This window comes from Anas acuta, chromosome 2, assembly GCF_963932015.1.
Source record: "Anas acuta chromosome 2, bAnaAcu1.1, whole genome shotgun sequence".
In the NCBI taxonomy this organism is placed as follows: domain Eukaryota; kingdom Metazoa; phylum Chordata; class Aves; order Anseriformes; family Anatidae; genus Anas; species Anas acuta.
The window spans coordinates 51,162,575-51,182,082 of record NC_088980.1 but is presented as its reverse complement, the minus strand read 5'-3'; the positions used below and the strand labels follow the sequence as shown (position 1 = coordinate 51,182,082).

Genomic DNA, 19,508 nt, shown 5'->3' with positions numbered 1-19,508 from the left:
AATGCCGTCATTAAATCAGAATTTTCCTTTCCCACAGGGGTATGTTAATATTTTACTTCCAAGGCCATGCCTGATGGCAACAGGCAGCCTTTGTGGTAAGGTATGGGGTCACAGCAGGCAGGAGGGTACTGCAAGCTGCCTGGGAGCAGTGCTGCAGGCTGGAGCCTTGCCGTGGGGCTGCTGCATGAGCCCAGGGCCATGGAGCTCTTTGGGCAGGTGTGGAAAAAGAGCTGGCTGCACACACAGTGGCTGGGTAAGCAAGGGTGGGTTGCAGAGGCTGTGCCAGTCTCTCACATGGGCAGTGGTCACAGCTAGAGGGAGGGGATGGAGGGAGTGATTGCCCTAAATGCTGCATCTGTCCTCAGATGATGTGAGAATGTGGCTAAAAGGGTTTCCGTGGGGCTGGAGGCTACTTACTTCTCCCGCTGACACTCTTCCACTTTGCTGACATGCTTTGGTCCATGCTGCACCCATGTGTGTCCCCTCTCCGGCAAATGCCCTAAGCCCTTCACTAAAGAGTTATTCTCATGCTCTCTGACTCAGTGGATATTCAAGCATTGCAAGCAAAGTGGAACAGATCCAAAAGGAGAGACTGAGGCAAAATGACCTCATAAGGCAATCTTCTTGCATTTAGGGCACACTGAGGCTGTGGTTCAGTGATACAGTGCTCCTCCTATAGGATCAAATGCAGCCTGGATGGATTTGTATTCCAACTGCTGACACTGGTTTTGTGCTGGTTCCAAAAATGTTGATGGGCTATCTTCAACACCCAGCTTTATGCTGACAGAAACTGCTTGTTGTCTTGCAGCCAGCAAAAGGCCAGTGCAAGGGTAAAGGCAGCATAAAGACCAGCCACAGAGCAGGTTCAAGAGAAACAAATGTGTTTGCTCCCTTCTGACCTGGATCAGATTGGTACTTGTGGTACATGTACAGATTTGTACAAATTTGTGGTTGATCAGTGGATGCAGGTGGGGGAGACGCATTCTCAAATCTTTGCTCTAAGAGTGACTGAGACAGAGAACAATTGCTGTAGACTGGATCGTTGAAGATACTTGCCCAGAGGGGTAGATCTTTTCTTTCTGACCCTGATCAAGTGACTATCAGTTTATTGAAAAATTGAAGAAATTACAACACACAGTCCTGAGAATATCTATTCCCTCTTCTGTGGGGAATCTTACTAAAGCTTGTTGAACTATTTCCTTGAAAAACAATTTTAACAGGAAAATGATTTTATCCCCCAAATCCCTTTCTGTCTTGTTCAAAATGCCTGTGTTTTTCTACAGAAATAGAAGAAAATTGGATATCCCAGACTCCGTCTTCTGCTGAGGACTCAGCTGAATCAAGCACTTTAGTTTGCATACTTCGTGCCCCTGACTGGATGTTCCATGCCAAGAGCTGCTTACTGTCTCCAGTGCTTGGAGAAAGCTCGCCCCCTTTCTCAAAGACTAAACCAAATATATTCTGTTCACTGTATGCTAATTAAGAAATAATGGACGCAGCAAAAGGGCATTTCCTGGGGATTAATGACTGGCTGGGTGAGTGGATGGCCTGAGACTTTTAATTAGAAGTGCAAGCTTCCTCTGTTCTGTCACAGGAACTTCCATTTAAATTAGGTTCTATTGAATTCAGAGGTTTTTCATGGCACTGAGTTCACCAGTGCTGACAGGTCCGTGCCCCCCCAGTTTAATGGGTGGCAAAGCGCACTAGAAAGATAGCTTTCAACTGTCTCATGGCTGTGAGAGTATTGCTTCTACGAGTGTGTCCAAAGATGCCCATTTGTTCTGCTGGGGCCTTCAGAAATTTTTAACTGGGTCACCTGTGGTAGTGAAAGAGTTGTTTTCAAAGTTGTGGATGTGGGAGGTCATGTCAGAGGATCCTGTCCATTGGGAGTCTACGCTGAACCCCTTCACAGCCCATCACCTACATAAAGATGGGGGGGGGGGAGGAGCAGGTAGGAGGTGGATTTATGGAAGGAATGAGAAAAATAAAGTGTATGGAAACGAGGGATGTGTCTTGCCTAAGCAAAAACAGGAGAAGCTTCTTTATGTGTTGAGTGGGCCATGGCAATGGCAATGGCATAAACCCAAGATAAAGTAAAACTCCTTGAGTTTGTTTCCTTAAAAGCAAAAGAAAAGACAACTGTTATGCGTTTTTGCTGTCGAAAATCCAAGATCTTTGCCTTGCCTGAGCAGAGGCTATGCTATATGCGACCTTTGTTCCAGTCAAAGAGTAAAGCCCCAAGGCTTTAAAGAGCTGCTGCCAAAGGCAGTATCTGTGTAGCTCAGTCAGGTCTGGGTAGGAGACCTGTTGGTCACAGCAGACCTGAGCTGGACCCAAGGCAGAACTCTGGAGTTACCTCTGTTGGGTGTGGAAGTGCCCAAACATCTCCAACGCATGCCTGCCTGTCATTGCTGAGCTGGGACGTTATTTTCATCTTCAGCTCTTCCAGAGCTTGTGCTCTATCTCCCTTTAGTACTCATTAGCAAAACAAAAGCAGGATCAGGCCCTAAATTTATGGAAATTAAATGCTGTCAAATCTGTTTAACTCCTCTAGGACTTTTTCACAACTTTATTATAGTTGCATCAGAGGCTGATTTGTTAGGAAATAGTAACATATTTTCTGCTCCCCCTCTCATAGCACTACTGTACAGAAACTGCTCTGACAGGGAACAAAAATCTCAGGCTGAATCAAGAAAACAAGTCATCGTGCATTTAGACTGCTAAAATACATTATTGGAAATAAATTCAGTGTTATGCTGAAAGTCAGCAATGAAATCTCATTGAAGATGGTGGGTGAGAAAGCCTCCCTTCCCTAAGGAAAAGCCTAAAAATTGCCTTTTTTATGGAACATGCTCACTGAAACCCCAGGAGCCACACATACCTACCACACTGCACACGCCTGGCAGCTCTGAGAGGTGGGGGCTGAGGCATTTCTCCAGGATCTGGCTCTAGGGACAAGGTGGCATATGATGAAACTGAGCAGTTCAGAAAGCGACAGCAGAAACATCAGAGAAGCAGACAGAGGAAGTTGCAAGGACACACCAGAGCCAGCGAGGAAAATCCTTGTGGCCTGACCCTGAGAAAAAGCTAAAAGTGAGCAAGCTTGGGTTCTGGCTCAAAAGAAGCTTGGAAGTGTGAAAAGGGAAAGCACCGCCTTTTGTTTTGACTCCTGCTGTGCCCAGAGTAACAGGACATTGTGTACGTTCTTGCTAAATAAACAGAAGCATATTAACAAACACAATTCACTCTCATCCGTTTGGTCTCCAAAAAGAAGCAACCTGTAGGGACCCCGAATATTGGCTAACCACCCGGTCAAAGAGGGTGATGTTAATAAAGGGAACTTTCTCCTCGGATCTGACCTTGCCTATTCCTGCTTCTAGTAAAAGATTTTAGTCCTGGTCTGTGATGATATTGTCATTAGCATTGTCATAGCAACTGATAAACAAGGAGAAAGCGATGTGCAACAACTTTTTTTTTTCATTTTTCTTTTTTTTTTTTTTTTTTTTTTTTGTTAAACAGGCAGTCCAAATGTCTTACTAACAAGTAATTTGGTGACAGAATTCAGCAAAGCGCTTGCACAGTAAACGGGCTTATCTTTAAACATAATGCTCTTTTCCATTTTAACTGAGCATAAAATTGTATCTGTAAAGGATCGGCGAACAGGCAGGGCTTCATGCCTCTTGAGCAGATCCATGTGACATATGGTCTTTCCAAGCAAGTTTTATCGGCTGTGCACAGTAGCAGCAGATCTGAGCTAATGTTCCTGTGAAAACAAGTGAGGGTTTATCCAAAACTGAAGAAGGGGCGGAGAAATGCACCTTTGCCCTGCCGTATAGATGTAAAAAAAAAAAAATACAAAAAAAAATAAAGTATCTTACGTCAAACTTATGACATACCTCTATAAATATAGCTGCTACTGGTAGTGACTAACTCCAGCACACACGCAGAGCAAGGATGAAGGTGACTCAGTGCCCTGTTCAGTTCCCTGCCCACCAGTGATGCCCCAGACATACTTTGGCTGTAGGTCACCCTGAAGCCCTGCATGGATTAGGATGGCTAATGGGGCCAGGGGGCATCTCTGCCCAGAGGGGCTTACCCCAACCTGTTCCCAACACAGTTGCTGTAACAAGCACAGCGTACCTGTTGCTTCTTTCTAGATGGGTTGCACGAAGTGCTGAAGAGCACCTGGCCTTCCTGCTCCCAAACAGCCTGCTTCATGCTGGGAAAATGGCTGAGGACTCTTTACTTAGCAGCAGTGAAAGGCAGGATGAGCCTCGTACACAAATACACACGTCTTGTGTCCATTTTAGCACAGAGATCACGCCGAATAATGGCCTGAAATTATTTTCAAGCTCACTGTAACCTCAGCTGGGGACTCCTGCCACTGACTAGTACTAGAAATAAGCCCCATAAATGAATTGGTGCTGGCATTACAAATAGAAGAATAAGGCAAGAATTAATGGATTGTAGAACAGTTCTGCTTCGAAAGGATTTTGCTATAGTAATTGTACACATACAGAACAGAAATAAACAAACATATGCTCATATGGTTATATTCCTGCATACACTTACACACAAACATTTATAATTATATTTATATTTACATTAAGGTATGCATATGTATAAATGCATTAAATAACAGGTAACATAGCAGGGAAAGCTAAATTGTAAAGGAACAAAGTTGGAAAAAAATTACATGTGGCTCCAGTTCTCCACAGAAGGCACGTGTTCAGAAAAGCTTTCAGTGTGCTTGAATGGCACTAAGATGCTTTTTTTAGTTATGAGTGATTTTTCTTTCATTCTTTCAACAGTTTAATATTTTGTAGGTTGAGTTCCTCAAGGTCTTCTCATCAGCAAGAATGAAATCCCTCCATTTTGAAGTCTTTCATGGGCACTTAGCTCTCCCCTGCTGTCTGTGCCTTCCTCCTATCCCCAAGCATAAGTGCCAATTTTACCTCAAATTCTTTATGAAGTTCAGTGAGATTTTTGTTCTAGGTGGAGCTGAGATTTCTGTAAAGCATTTGTGCAAGTTTTTTTTTGGAATTGACATGAGGCTGAACATGAAGGACAGAGCCAGAACCCATCTATTTACTATTAGCAGCAGATTGAAATGAACTTGCAGACAAATTGAACAGTTGCACCAACATTTCAGTTTTAGACAACTGTGATTCCACCGGGGTAATATGGAGAAAGATACCAGTCTAGGGAAACATCTGGGTCAGAACTGAGGCATTAACAGTGCAGTCTGTGGATTGTCCCAAATCCTAAAATTGTAAGGGAATTTGCAGGTGAGATACATATTTGTTTTGTGGTGTGCCACTTCACTTAGGAATAGCATCTGCCTGTATTAAAACTACACAATGGAGAGTAGGAAATGAATCTTTTGGAATCTATACAGATACAGAAGAAGCAGGCAGATGCCAAGAAGAAAAGCACACAGGTAGTGATGGGCAGCTGCCCTGAGGAACTGGGAAGAAACTGCATCTCCTCAAAGCATCTTTTCATCTCTGACTTTCTTTTGGGACAGGGGAACCAAGCAGAGTCACTAACTCCAGGATGGTAAAAACAGCCATGAACAAATAATTAATAAGTTTTTAATAAACAAATATTAACTGTGTGCTAACATAAAACACTGTGGTATAAATATAGCACACAAAATACTCTGCAACAAAGAAAGAAGTGCAAGGTGCTGCACCTGGATCGGGGCAATCCCAGACATGAGCACAGAGTGGGAGAAGAATTCACTGAGAGCAGCCCAGCAGAGAAGGACCTGGGGGTTCTGGTGGACAAAAAGCTTCACACAAGCCAGCAGAGCGCACTTGAAGCCCAGAAGGTCAACTGCATCCTGGGCTGCATCAACTGAGGGGTGGCCAGCAGGGGAGAGAGGTGATTGTGCCCCTCTGCTCTGCTCTTGTGAGGCCCCACTTGGAGTGCTGCATCCAGGTCTGGGGCCCCCAGCACAAGAAGGATGTGGGGCTGTTAGAGAGGGTCCAGAGGAGGGCCACAAAGATGCTCACAGGGCTGGAGCACCTCTCCTGTGAAGAAAGGCTGAGAGAGCTGGGGCTGTTCAGCCTGCAGAAGAGAAGGCTCTGGGACGACATCACTGCAGCTTTTCATTACTTAGAAGGGGCTTAAAAAAAGATGGAGAATGACTTTTTACATGGTCAGATAGTGATAGAAAAAGGGGAATGGTTTTAAACCAAAAGAGGGGAGATTTAAATTAGAGGTTAGGAGTAAATTTTTCACTCAGAGGGTGGTGAGGCACTGGCACAGGCTGCCCAGAGCAGCTGTGGATGCCCGATCCCTGGAGGTGCTCAAGGCCAGGCTGGATGGGGCCTTGGGCAACCTGGTCTAGTGGGTGGCATCCCTGCCCATGGCAGGGAGCTGGAACACAGATGTTCTTTAAGGTTCCTTCCAACCCAAGCCATTCTATGATTCTATGAAGAAAGGTTTTGTGCTGACTCAGCAGAAGTAGATAACAAATGCAGCTTTAAAAGTAGCTCCTTCTCAATAAAGGGTAATCGGTTCTTGCCATATCTCATTGTGTGAGATATACCAAAGACTTTATTCATTAGAGAGCACTCTGCAAAGTTGAAGTAAGAAACAGGAAAAATAAGGATGTCAATAGGGTTGTAAATTCAGCTTGTATGTCAAGGAAATGACAATAAACTGGCTCACTTTCTGAAAAAATCACTGGTAATATATGCCATTCCTAGAATAAAAGTAACAGACATTCAGTATATCAATAGCTACAAGGAATAGAGGAGGATGTCACTGTCACAGAATCACAGAACTGTTGAGGTGGAAAGGGACCTCTGGAGACCGTCAGGTCCAAAACCAAGGGTGACCCAAGCAGGTTGCTCAGGGCTGTGTTTATTCAGATTTTGAGCATCTCCAAGGATGGAGACCTCACACCCTCTCTGGGCAACTTGTTCCAGTGTTCTACCACCCTTGCAGTAAAATAATATTTTTGTTATATTTAAGAGGAATTTCCTGTATTTCAATTTGTTCCCATTACCTTCTGTCCTTTCATTGGGCACCACTGAGAAGAGTCTGGCTCCAGGTTTCATACTGTCCACCATCAGGTGTTTATACACACTGAAAAAAAATAATCCTCCAGAGCCTTCTCTTCTCCAAGCCATACAGTCCCAGCTTTCTCAGCCTCTCCTTGTAGGTGAGATGCTCCAGGCCTTTAATCATCCTTCTGGCCCCTCACTGGACCTACACCAGTATGTCCACATCTCTGTTGTACTGAAGAGCCCAGGAGTGGGCCCAGCACTCCAGGTGTGTTTCACTGGGATTGAGCACAGGGAAAGGATCCCTCCCATGCCCTGCTGGGAGGGATCCCTCCATGCCTCGTGCAGCCCAGGAGGCTGTTGACCTTCTTTTCCACAAGGGTACATTTCTCCTGGAAAACTTGTCATTCATTGGGAACTCCAGGGCATTTCCTACAGTGCTTCTGTCCATCCAGCCAGACCCAGCCTGCCTTGATGCATGGGATTGTTCCTCCCTTGGGGCAAGACTTGACATTTCCCTTTATTTAATTTCATGAGACTCCTGTTGGCCTAGTTCTCCAGTGTGTCAAGGTCTCTTTGACTGGAGGCACAAGCATCTGGTCTGGCAACCACTTTTCCCAGTTTTATAGCATCTGCAAATTTGCAGAGGATTCACTCTGATGCACTGCCCATGTCATTAATGAAGGTGTTTAAAAGTACTGGCACCAGTATCTTCCCTTGAGGTTCACAACTAGTGACTGGCCTCCAGCTGGGCTTCGTGCCACTGATTACAACCCTTTGAGCCTGGAAGTTCAGCCATTTTACAGTACATCTCACTGGCCATCCATTTAGTCTGTAATTCATCAATTTGTTGGATGTTATCTGAGTGATGATATGGGAGACAGCAGAGGAAATCTTGCCAAAGGTAAATCACATCCACTGCTCTTCCCTCATACACCAAGCCTATGACCTCATTGCTGAAGTCTAACAGATTGGTCAAGCATGAGACAACTTCAGTTTACATCTTACTGGCTAGATTGTAGAGAGCTGAATAACTTGTGCCACTCTAGTGGCTCTGCTTGATATGGGCCTGAATGCCAGAATCTAGGCTACTGTTCCTTCTACCTTTCCAATCTTTTCTGGAGCTGAATATCAACTTCCTGAGTCTCAATTAGACAGGGAGGGGTAGAAGCATCCACTCTATTGTCTACTTCTTGTTATCTTTGCAGTAGCTGTCAGTTTTAGTTTGTTCATCGATCACTCAGTGGAGCAAGAGCAAGCAGATGAAGGACCATTCACCCCTTGATGTTGTTAACAAGCCTGTCAGACTTTGACAATTTGAATGAGAGAGATTTCATAAAATTATGAGTGAAATTTTAAATGTTTCATTGAGCCATACCAGAAAACCCTTTGCTGTCAAATGAGCACTTGTGGTAACATCTTTTATTTTTATTTTTCTGCTTGACTCAGCACTCTCCTTACATCAGATCAATCAGGTATCAGGTTTTTGGAAACATCTCTTTTATTGTGGGCATGCTCAGCAACATTAACACAAGCATTATCAGTCAATTTACCTGCTGACATTACTCTGGCATGGCATATCAGTACTGTCATTTGTGTGCACACAGCAAAATAGCAAGGTAGTTGTAATAAAAGCTCTTCAGAGTGGACTAAGCTTCTGTGTTTCTGTATCACTATCACAACAATTCAAGCTAACAGTGTTTTATAACCAATTCAATATATAATTTCTTCTCTGTGACTGAGTGGTTCACATGGATTTTAAGTGATGCTTTAATCCCAAAACAACAAATACCCTTGGGTATGTGTCTTCATAATGGCTTTTTACTACAGCTATACTGTGACCTCCCACAAACTTTTTCAAAGGGTATCTCTTCAGCCCTTGACCAAGACCAGAGACCTGTGCAGTGAGCAATGCCATTGGGGCTCTTAGAAAGAGCTGTGGCACAGTCCCGCTGCCTGTCACTGTGTCTCAGTAGCTTACACTTTATACCTGTCGTGCTTGGCAAAGTCCATCATCCAAAGCATAGTGCCTGGGGTTTGTCTGCCTTTCACATGTGTCCCATCAGCTTTTCCAGATTCTGTTTTTCAAGGTACATCAAAGCATGCTAGTTTCTTCCCATACTGTTTTCTGCTGAGGAAAACATAAGCTACCTTTGCTCAGTTGACTGAAAATCCATTTTGAATAATAAAATTTTGCTGTTACAGCATATATGTGTGTGGTGCCAGAAGCATCTATTATTTTATATGAATAACAACAATGATAAACTTGATTCAAGCAGAATAAGTATCTGTTTCTGAGCCAGTAGCCCAAACCAGATATAACCGTGCAGTTTATAGCTAACTAGATAATCCATCAGCACATAGGCTTCAGCTCAGCAAAACATTTTGAGTACTAGCTTAACATTAAGTGTATGTTTATATACATAGATTTTAGTGGGACAAGCACATGTGCCTAGAGCTATGTCTGATTAAGTGCATCACTGAAAGAGTGTCATTAGAAAAATAAATAAATTTTAACTGTATGAATTTGTCTAGGGATAAATGTAACAACAGCTCTGCCTCGGCTGGCTCAGTTTCTTTTTTGTGTAGCACAATGTAAGCAAGATCTTATTACGCTGCAATATTGATGGCATACCTTCATGCATATATGATAGCACATTCTCACCGTATTACATAGTGTAAAACTGATCTTTTCAACCACCCTTATGTTGTTTTTCCAGTTTTACCCCTCAGACTCTTCTAAAAACAATAAAATTAATCCTGTGTGTTCAAACTACTTAAGAGGAATGTACATGGTGTCCTAATTTCTTATTCTGCTCTTTTCTGCTGCCCTTCATTGTCTGTACTCCTTTCCATGCTCAGGAGTGAGCCTGCTTTCTGTCAGTTTCAGCATATTCCTCTGTCACACAATCTTCTGCTTTGAGCTCTTTTGTTCTAATACTCTTGACATTTAAGCTTGGGCACTTTAAAGGTTCTTTCTCTTTACTTTATTCTATGATTTATTGATTACTTCCAGCTTCTGTTTCCCTAAGCCCATTTCGTTTCATCTTTTCTCACCCTTCCCACTTCTTGTTATTTCATCTCTCGATACAAATAATGCTTCACAATTCTAGTTTTAAAGCAGCCACCACACAAGTTTTTTCTCCCATTGGCTTGGCGTTGCAGTGCTTTTTTTTACACACAGAGGCCCAAAGGCATTGTAAATGATTACAGGGGTCATTGTTGCTGATGAATGTGTCCCAGCCACTCATTTACAAAGAGCCTGCTGAGCTGCATTGTCCTTTGCAAGGAGTCCCCGTAGAAGTCATAAGCACTACTCACAGATCAAGAGACTACTCCGTGTGGGAAAGTGACACTGGGACTCAAGTCAGCATTGTATGGAGAGAAGCCTCCTTCCCAAAGGCTGAGCTCCACTGGCTTTGCAAGCCTGACTTACTCCTAGAATAGCTAGGATGCAGAATGGGGGTGTTCCCAGCACTTTAAGGTCATTGTGCCCACATATTGTGGGGCAAATTCTGCACAAATTGTTACCTGGTGGGTGCTGCACAGCTGGTGGCAGATGTAGCTGCGTGTTTTCATCCACCCTTCCAAGATGTACCATGTTGCAGCAGCTTTGCTCAGCAGGCAGCAGCCAGCTATCAAGGGGGGCTTCCCTTCACTAGGAAGGCCAGTTGTAGTATGAGGAGCAAGGGTGCAGCAGGACCTGTATTAGGTCTGCGGCTCTCAGTCTTGGAGTGAAGCTACCTATAAGCTATCTATCTTGGCCGAGTGTCCACTTCCCTGCAGTGGTGTAGACATAATACTTATAACCACCTTCACGTCTTCTGAGGACTCAAATGCCACAAATAATTTTGAAAGTAGCAGATGGAGGAGCCTAGAATGTAGAAACACATTGTGTGGCCAAATCCTCTGCAAAGCACTGAATAGCTTTCATCCTCCTTTCTTATTGGGAAGGACTCTTGTCTGTCTCATAAATACCTATGTTCCTGTCCTGGACTGAGTGATACAGCAAGCCCTTTTACTTCCCTTCCATGCCCAAGATGCTACAAGGATTTGCTGCAGTACATTGACTACAGCAAAATACAGTAATCTGGCTAGAGTCAACTGGAACTTTGTATATCAGGCATTAAGGGGTAAATTGTCCCAAAGCAACATCTTGAGCCTGTGAAGTGCAGTGCTGTGTTTGTCTGGGCACCTCTGTCTTCTGTAGGATGTGCCTACTTACATCCCGGGCACAGGCAGTCTGAGAAGCAGATTGCAACCAATACTTGCATATAAAGCATCCTGTAATCAATTAGCTAATGATTTTTCCATCAGTCAGGACAGTCTGCGTATGAAGACATCAGGGATACAGAAAATGATTGAATTCAGCTGAAAATGTACTTCCTGCTTGTGTTCCAATGTAAATAAGGATACTTTACTAGCAAAAAAGAACATTGTTCTTTACATTATACCATTCCAGTACAGATGAAGAATTAAATTGCCAATAGAATTTTATGAGAAAGGAAACTCTTGTTAGAAACTTTATCTCAGAGTATTGATTTTGCTACTGTGAAGAAAATTGCTCTCTAAAAGTTAATAAATAAGAGTGAGCAAGGAGACTTTTAATTGTCTGATTTAATTTAAAATCATCTAACATATAAAATATCAGTAGGGTTATGTCTTAAAAGAAAGAGGTAACTTGCTGGTCTTCCCACATTCAGTTAGAAGATTTTAAATGGTGAAAAGGTGTCTTAAGCATATGTTAGTTAACGAACACAGTTTCTTATTAGGCCATGAATAAATATGACTAAACCATTGGCCCCTGGTTTCTCTATCAGAATATATGATGCACATACCAGAACGATGTTAGTGCAGTTCATTTTACATACAGCACACCACAGGGGTCTGTTGTCCTAGAGGCTTATGCTAGGTTTTACTTTACATTAAGAACTCAGCCAAAAAATGATTCAGCTTAAGACAGATATTTCTAAATAGTAATAGCTGGGATTTCACTAGCACTAGAAATTTGCAGATATCTTTCCAGTAAGAGAATGAGTTTTCCCAATAACAAATTTAATATGAAATATCGTTCCTGTTTTTGTATGTATGCACATGCATATTATGCACATTTATTGTGCACATACATATAGTTGCCTTTATTTTAGGCAACAACACATTGAAGTCTTTTGATGAATAAGAAACTGAATAAGCAATTAAATAAATGCTTTGTTTGTTTGTTTGTTTTGTTTTGCTTTGTTTTTCAGCAGTGCAAATAATATTAGTTAATTATGTGGCTAAAAATATTTTGGAGAGAGCATGCATTTGTCCCCTTAGAATCTCTACACAGGACAAAACACATAACAAAAAATAGTCAAGACATATCAAGAGGATGTGTTTGCCTGGTATAAGAGGGATTTTTTCTTCTCGATAGAAGCTGTCAGCTTTCCTTCCAGGTTTCCTGGAGAATTACCCCAAGGCAACTAGGGACATGCTTCCCTTCCTCAGGACTCTCGTATGATCCACAGGACTCCGGTGTTCTGCCAGCTCCAGGGGTGCAACACAAGCGAGGGATTCTGCCTTGGACCCCCGCGTGGCAGAGTGATGCTCTGACATGTGTTTTAATGGTGTTATCCTTAGATAAATTCAACAGAGGCGAGCTCAGGAGCCGTAAATCTCCCCGTGAATGACCTGGTGGTTTGTGTGTGTGTACGTGTGTGCCCTTCTTTCCTATTTAATTTTATTTCAGGAGTGGCCACTGTCTTGTGGTGTAGTGGCTTTGTTTTCTAATCTCCTCACGGATGCCTGCCAGCTGCTGGATACTCAGGAGAAGACAGTCTCTTGGGCTCTTTCCCATAAGCAATGTCCCCAAGTAAGTTCTCACAGGCAGAAAAGAAAATCAAGACAACAAAAGATATCAGTGAAAAGGTTCTTTTAGACTAAAAATTTGGTGGAAATTAAAATAGGGCAAAAGTTCAAAGGAGAACGAACCACTGCCAAACAAGCAAGAATCTTGGCAAAAAAAGGAAGGAAAAGAAACATTGGTTTAAAAGGCAAGTAACCATGGCAAGGCAACAGCTCAATGCTAGAATCTGGTTAAGAAGTAATATCACACAGAGCTGTGATTGTTTATTCAAGGCTAGCCCATGAGAGAACAGTTGTCTCCAATGAGTGTTCTCACAGCTTGGATCCAAAATTATAACTGCATTTTTTTAAAGGCATCCAGCACTTCTTCACAACCCATTTGCTGTTAGACAAAAGAAAAAGAAAGTACAAAGTTTATTCTTAGTGTCCCTTGTGTGTTTAAGGCACAGCTTTACATATGGAAAGGCATTTCGTGTCAGCTGTTGAACCGGTATCATGCTACTCTGCAGCAGTTGCCAATGGAAACAACGGTACCTTTCCCAAGTATCAGAAACTGGAAGCAGTGTATGGTTTAGGGATGTCTTGTTTGTGGGGGTTTTTGGAAGGGTGAAAGAAGAGGTCTTGCACCCATGAGTTGCATTATTGCGGTTGCAATACAAAGCAGATAATAGACTGTGGGAGCTAACAGTTGTGGAATTAAGTTTATGCATGAAATAAAAATAATGGCAGCTTTGATACAAGTAATAATTTACTAAAGATGTTTTGTGGCTATCAGCAAACTCACAACATATGCACACACATACACCTGCTTAAGTTGTGCACCTGTTGTCCTACAAATAAATCAAAAGGGAAAAATGGAAGCTTCCAGTGTTCCGCTATAAATAAAAGATGATTAATACCATTATAGTGACAAACAGGTATTGGCAGCACACAGAAAGAATGGAAGATTGTCATCTCATTTGTGCTTTTGTTCTGACATCTAGATGAGCTTGGAATACATATCCAGTGCTAGAGGGCACAGCTGCAGCCAAACAGATGAGACAAAGAGAGCAGGTCAAATTCATCTCTCACTGCAAGTCAAAAGTAGCTCAACCAAAGCAGGAATTTTCATGGGAAGGAACACAGCCTTTTGTAAAAATTGGGTGATTTCATCGCTTACACTATTTTATTGCTCAGATCATCTTGGGATAAATTAAGACACTGTGGTCTGTACCGAGTCTGTACACAGGGCAGATGGGCAGGTCTCAGCACTTTTGGGAATTACATTGACTTCATAGCTATTCTTTGCAGACTTACAGTTCTCTTTTTGGAATTAGCATGCACGTCCTTAAAAAAAAAAAAAAAAGATCTTTCAGGGTAAGACCTAAATCACCACATTTGCACTTCATGGAATCATTTACACATGTGCAAAGGGCAGCTTTGAAAGTTGCTGGAGTCTTTGGTCTCTTCAATTCAACAGGGCACATGAAAATCACTGTGTAGACAACTTCAAAGTTCCCTGTTTACCCACAGACTAATTAAAATTTAGGTAATAGAAGGACGATATCTTTGAACTTTCCTACTTCAGAGCTGGCTATACTGGCTGCTAAGGTGATTTAAAATTTTTTTGTTCTTAAAGGAGAGAGATGGATTTTACAGGGTAAAGCTAAACTATTTCCTTTGCTCCTCTCCTTCCTCCCTCTCCTAACAAATGCATGCCCTTGCCCTCCACAGCAGCTAGCTACCTGCTGAATTGCCTTACCTGGAATCAGGCTCTCTAGTAGGCTAAGAATGGCAGTCAGGACAATCAACTTTATGTCAGTGCTGCTCCTTGTTTTACAGGGCAGGTTGCCCAAAGCCCCATCCAGCCTGGTCTTGAACACTTTCAGGGGTGGGGCATCCACAGTTTGCCTGGGCAATATCTTCCAATGCCTCACCACCCTCTGAATGACGAATGTCCTCCTTATATCTAATCTAAATCTATTCTTTTTTGGTTTAAAACTATCACCCCTTGTTGTGTCACTCCCTTCCCTGATGAAGAGTCTCTCCCCGTACTCTTAGCAGGGCACAATTCTGCTCTCAGATACTTTCTGTGTATCTCTGATCTATCATGAAGAACTTTGTGGAGTCTTTCATATTCAGAGCCTGATCCAAAGGGCGCCGAGTTCTTCTCTGTGCAGATGTATCACTGCTATAAACAGGAGCTTGTACAGAAATCAAAAGGCAATCCAAAGCATATGTGAAAGCAGAACTTGGCCCACTGTTAGTGCATCTCTGAAGTCTGCTAAACAAAAAATTATATTACACTTTCATGTTATTGTCTTTTCCTTGGCTGTCAGCGAGAAACTTCAGATTCTGCAGTATGAAGTGGGGACATATTGTCACTCTTCCTTGACAACTTTCCCCTTCTCCACCAGTGTCAGGAAATTACAATACAAATGACTCATGTTATGTGAGCAAATATTACCTTAGTTTGAATTATTTTATTTTTCTTGCAACCACCTTTGAATGTTACTATAGTAATATTTCTGTTTTTCCTTGTCAAGGAACTGTGGCAGACAATTTCATAAACCTTTTAAGCAGCTACAGCACAAAGAAAATGCTGCATTTATTTTACTCTTCTCTTATGTTTGCCCGTAAATATAAAGCATATTTTTAATGGCTATCATATACCTACATCATAAGAAAAGAAATTGAACATGCCAGACACGGGTTAAAAATGGAAAAAATACTGGAATTAAGGTTGGTGTTATTATTATCTCCCTTGCTCAACCTTTTTTCCAAATCTCCACCTCATCCCATTCACTCTTTCTTCTGCACATGGTCAGATGGAGAACTGGGAATTGAGAAAAAGATAATTCCTTAGCTTTGTGCTCAAGCCACAATGATGCACTATCCTTCAGCAACTTCAAGGAAGGACTGTATTGTACTGCTGGCTAAAACATGCCAAGTCACTTGATAGCAAGACCATGTACTTTGGTCTCAGGCATTAGAGGATGAAGTGCCCTCACTGGAAAAGCATGAAAGTTGGACTCCTCAGACACTTCAATGGCTAAACTTCAGCATCTTCTCCAATTATGAACGTACAATGATTTTCATTTTAAATATACGTAATTTGCCACATGTGGGTAAATGTCCACTAAAATGGCAGACAAGCCACATAGTAATATCAGTAACATCCTGGAAGCAGATATTAATTTCTAGGCATCACAGTGTTAAAGTGTAATAATGAAGGTTCTACGATTTCTTTCTTCTTCCTTCCTTCCTTTTTTTTTTTTTTTTAATATTTTTTTATGTGTGTGATTTCAACCTCAAATAAAAAGAAAAGTTAAATATTGCAGTCAAATTTCTCTCATATCCTTAGCTTTGGATGGCAAGAGGAAAAGGAAAAGAAAAATATTATTTTCAATAATTCAGTTCAAACAATTAAATTTTTGGTAAAGGTCTGAGCAAATGAAAGCAGGGTGTTGCAATGGGAAAATATTCACAGTAGGTGAAGACCTGTGTGTCATCTAAAGCAAAGTTATCCACCGGGCAGGCCAGTTCCGTATGGCCTGCAAACTGCTCACTCAAGAGCAATATGACACCCTGGAGCTGAATGTCACATGTGTGGGAAGACACCTACACTGCCGAGATATCCATAAAGGACAGAAGAGAGACTGGAGATGGGTCATCTCTTTGACACCATCTTTGAGCAGGCCTATTAGCAACACCTAAAGCTCGCCACAGTCATCACTGCTATTGTCACAGCAGAGGCTGTGAGACACTGCTAGAAATGTTAATGTACATCCCTCTCCCATCACCAATTACACCCCATACTGAACAGGTGAACCCGATGCTCCCACGTGTGGCTTGATGCATTCTGTATGAGTTGGCTGCCTCATCTTACATTGGTTCTCCAAGGATGGCTTCTTCTAAAATTCAAGTTGCTCAAAGTACCTGAGAAGGAGTTTATTTGTGGACGCTGCTCCACAGATGGACATCAATGACCAAAGGATCAGTAATACATCCCTGTAGTGTTTGGCAGGAATTTACCTTCCTTCTCCTCTCTTCCTCCCTTGATCCTCCTGCTGTCAGTTCTCTCCTTCAGAAGAATGGGAACACCAGTATTAGAGATGTCAGAGGCTGCAGGAGAAGGTGCTGGCTAATGGTGTATGAGAAAAAACAGCCAAATGTCTGAGTTTGGATATAAGCAACAAGATTGGCAAAAAGTGAACATAGGCTTGCTCTGAGTCTGATAAGAACTGAAGAACCTGAGATGAACTAAAAAGTAGAGCCTTGGCAGAGCCCCAGTAGGCATCTTGATGTCCAGACCTGCCCTGGGCAATGAGTAAACCTTTCTTCGCAATGAGTAGGAGTTTCATGTACGGAAACTAAAACCATTTCTGAGTAAATTATTGTCTCTTCAGAAGAAGTTGAAAGTGTGGATCAACTAGGAGAAGCTACAGTATTGCCTATGTTAAGTGAGATTTCCACGGCAGAGTCCCACTGCTGGAGTGACAATTTGCTGCTGATATACAGTATACTGCCCAGGGGGCATATGTTTCTATACATCTCTCTTTGAAATAGGTTCTATTAGATAACAAAAATCTACTAATTTCTTTATGCTTAGATCACCGGTAGACTGAAGACAAGGATTATCACGCGGACAGATGCCTTGTCAGATTCATTTTATATTTTAGGGTTCTTGTGTTTGCCATTTTATCAGCCACTGTAAAACTGCCAGCAGGCTTTCATTTTGTCCATGAAGAATGCAACATTTTAGATGATGCAAATGGCGCTAAGAACTTTACATAGCTGTGGGATAAGATCTTTAAAAAAGAATGTGTCTGTGCCTTGTGCAAATGAAAACAAATGCCCATAACTGGCTGGGGGCAAAGGATGAAGGAAGTGCTAGTATGGAAATACTGCTCCAGGACAATTGCCAAGGAACGTTACGAGTACTATCTGGAGTCCTCAGAGTTGAGAGAGGATAAAACATGATGGTACATGATGGCATGTTGCACAAAACGTCCAAGAGGAAAACAAATGAGTGATGAAAAAATTGGAAAGAGAAGCTGGAATAAAAGAGAACCATTGGAGAAGGGAGCAGCAGACAGCAGCAAGACAGCAGAGGCAAGGCATTTAATGAAAAATAGAGAGAAGAAAGAGTCCAGAAAGGAAGTATTTTAGCACTGTAGGAGGACAAGCTTGCAGACAAACTCTGTTTACTTTCTTGGACAGAAGTAAGCCCTCACACTTTACATAACAAACAAGCTCTGGTAGCATTTCTTACACCAGCTCACTGAGCTTTCTCCTTCAGATGCAACTATTCCTTCTTTGTGTACCCATGGCTGCCCTCTCTGTGGTCTGAGAGAAGGATGCTTAGGAGCATTTTGTCAAAGTCACTTGTCTGGGGCCAGGAATACAACGTGAAGCACTTCTTAGTACTCTTGAAAAGTTTAACCTCAACATTTTTCTTTTTTTTTTTTTTTTACCAAAAAGGTATTTGCAAAGATGAAACCACTGTTCAGTATTTCACTTAGCAGATCTGAAATGAGGCCATATTCAAGCTATCTGCAGGAATGTGTTTGCTGGTGATTTCATCATTAGCAAATAATTCTTCGTCGGCTCACAGTGTAAAATAAGGACTTATTACTTGCTGTCTGTTTTGCTATTTAGCATTTGTCCATCTTGCACTGACACTTCAAGTTGGTTTGTTGTGATTAGCTTGTCGTGGCAGCAAAGTTGCTCATACCACTAGTCAGAGCTCAGGCTCACAGTCCTGGGCTGAAGCTGTAGGTTAAATCCACAAGAAATGCTCATACTATTATAGCAGCACCAGTGGACATGGGGAGGTTCTTTATTTCTTTCCTTTTTTTTTTTTTTTTTTATGATGATTTTTATTAGAAAGTTTTTGGTGAGTAAGTTCTGAGAAACAAGGATGAGGTGTGGGGGTGAGGAAGCAGCTGTAGCAGGGGAAGGGCAGAAGATACATCTTATTTCATACATATGTGCTGTGCATATGTCATGACTCACCAGGAAGTGAATCTGCAGTGGGAACTGAAGAGCAAAAGAAGACAGGGCAGGGTTTGCATTTGGATTAACAATGACTTTTCTTATAAAATCTACTTGGTCTTGGCTTCCTGCATTGATGGGACTGGTCAAGGCATATTTAATTGGGTAACTGTTCCAGCTAAAGCTGTTAGTAATAAGAGGGGAGGCTGGCTTACGTGAGCAGTGAGCAGTCAGAGGGTTCACCAGTTCAGATGGGCTCAGCTTTGTATGGTAGGAGTTGTTACAATCAGATGTTGTGGTGGTGACCTGTGTGAGTTTGGAAATCTTGGCACGGTTTTCCTTGGCCACAGGTCCACATCATGAGAAGGACAAGCCCTCATTTAAGAGTTTCCTTGGAAGTCTTTGCAGAGACCAGGAAAGCACAGATACAAAGGAGAAAATCCTATGAAGTAGACAACTTGCCACTCACAAAGCAAGCCCTGTCATCACAGCCCAACCCATCTCAGACCTGTCAGAAAAACAAGGGATCCTTCTGTGCAGGATCTTTAGGCACCTTCTTCTGGTGAAGGGAAAGAAAATGCCTGACATTCACATGCTATTACTGCTTGGCTTCTGTGGGAGTCCCATTGTGCTGCAAGGAGTCACTATAACACAGGACAGTGATCATATCAC

The 19,508-nt window shown here is 42.3% G+C and overlaps 1 long non-coding RNA gene across 2 annotated transcripts in view; it reads left to right on the top strand.

The window, feature by feature from the left end:
• Positions 1-4,260, top strand: part of LOC137852718 (uncharacterized) — a 106,351-nt gene extending 102,091 nt beyond the window's left edge. Inside the window, exons 5-6 of one of the 2 annotated variants that reach the window (XR_011094005.1) lie at positions 1,284-1,535; positions 2,639-4,260. This is a non-coding gene — a long non-coding RNA (uncharacterized lncRNA). Of the gene's footprint in view, positions 1-1,283 lie in introns of both variants that reach the window. The other variant, XR_011094004.1, reaches the window with a different exon arrangement.
• Positions 4,261-19,508: the final 15,248 nt, after the last annotated feature.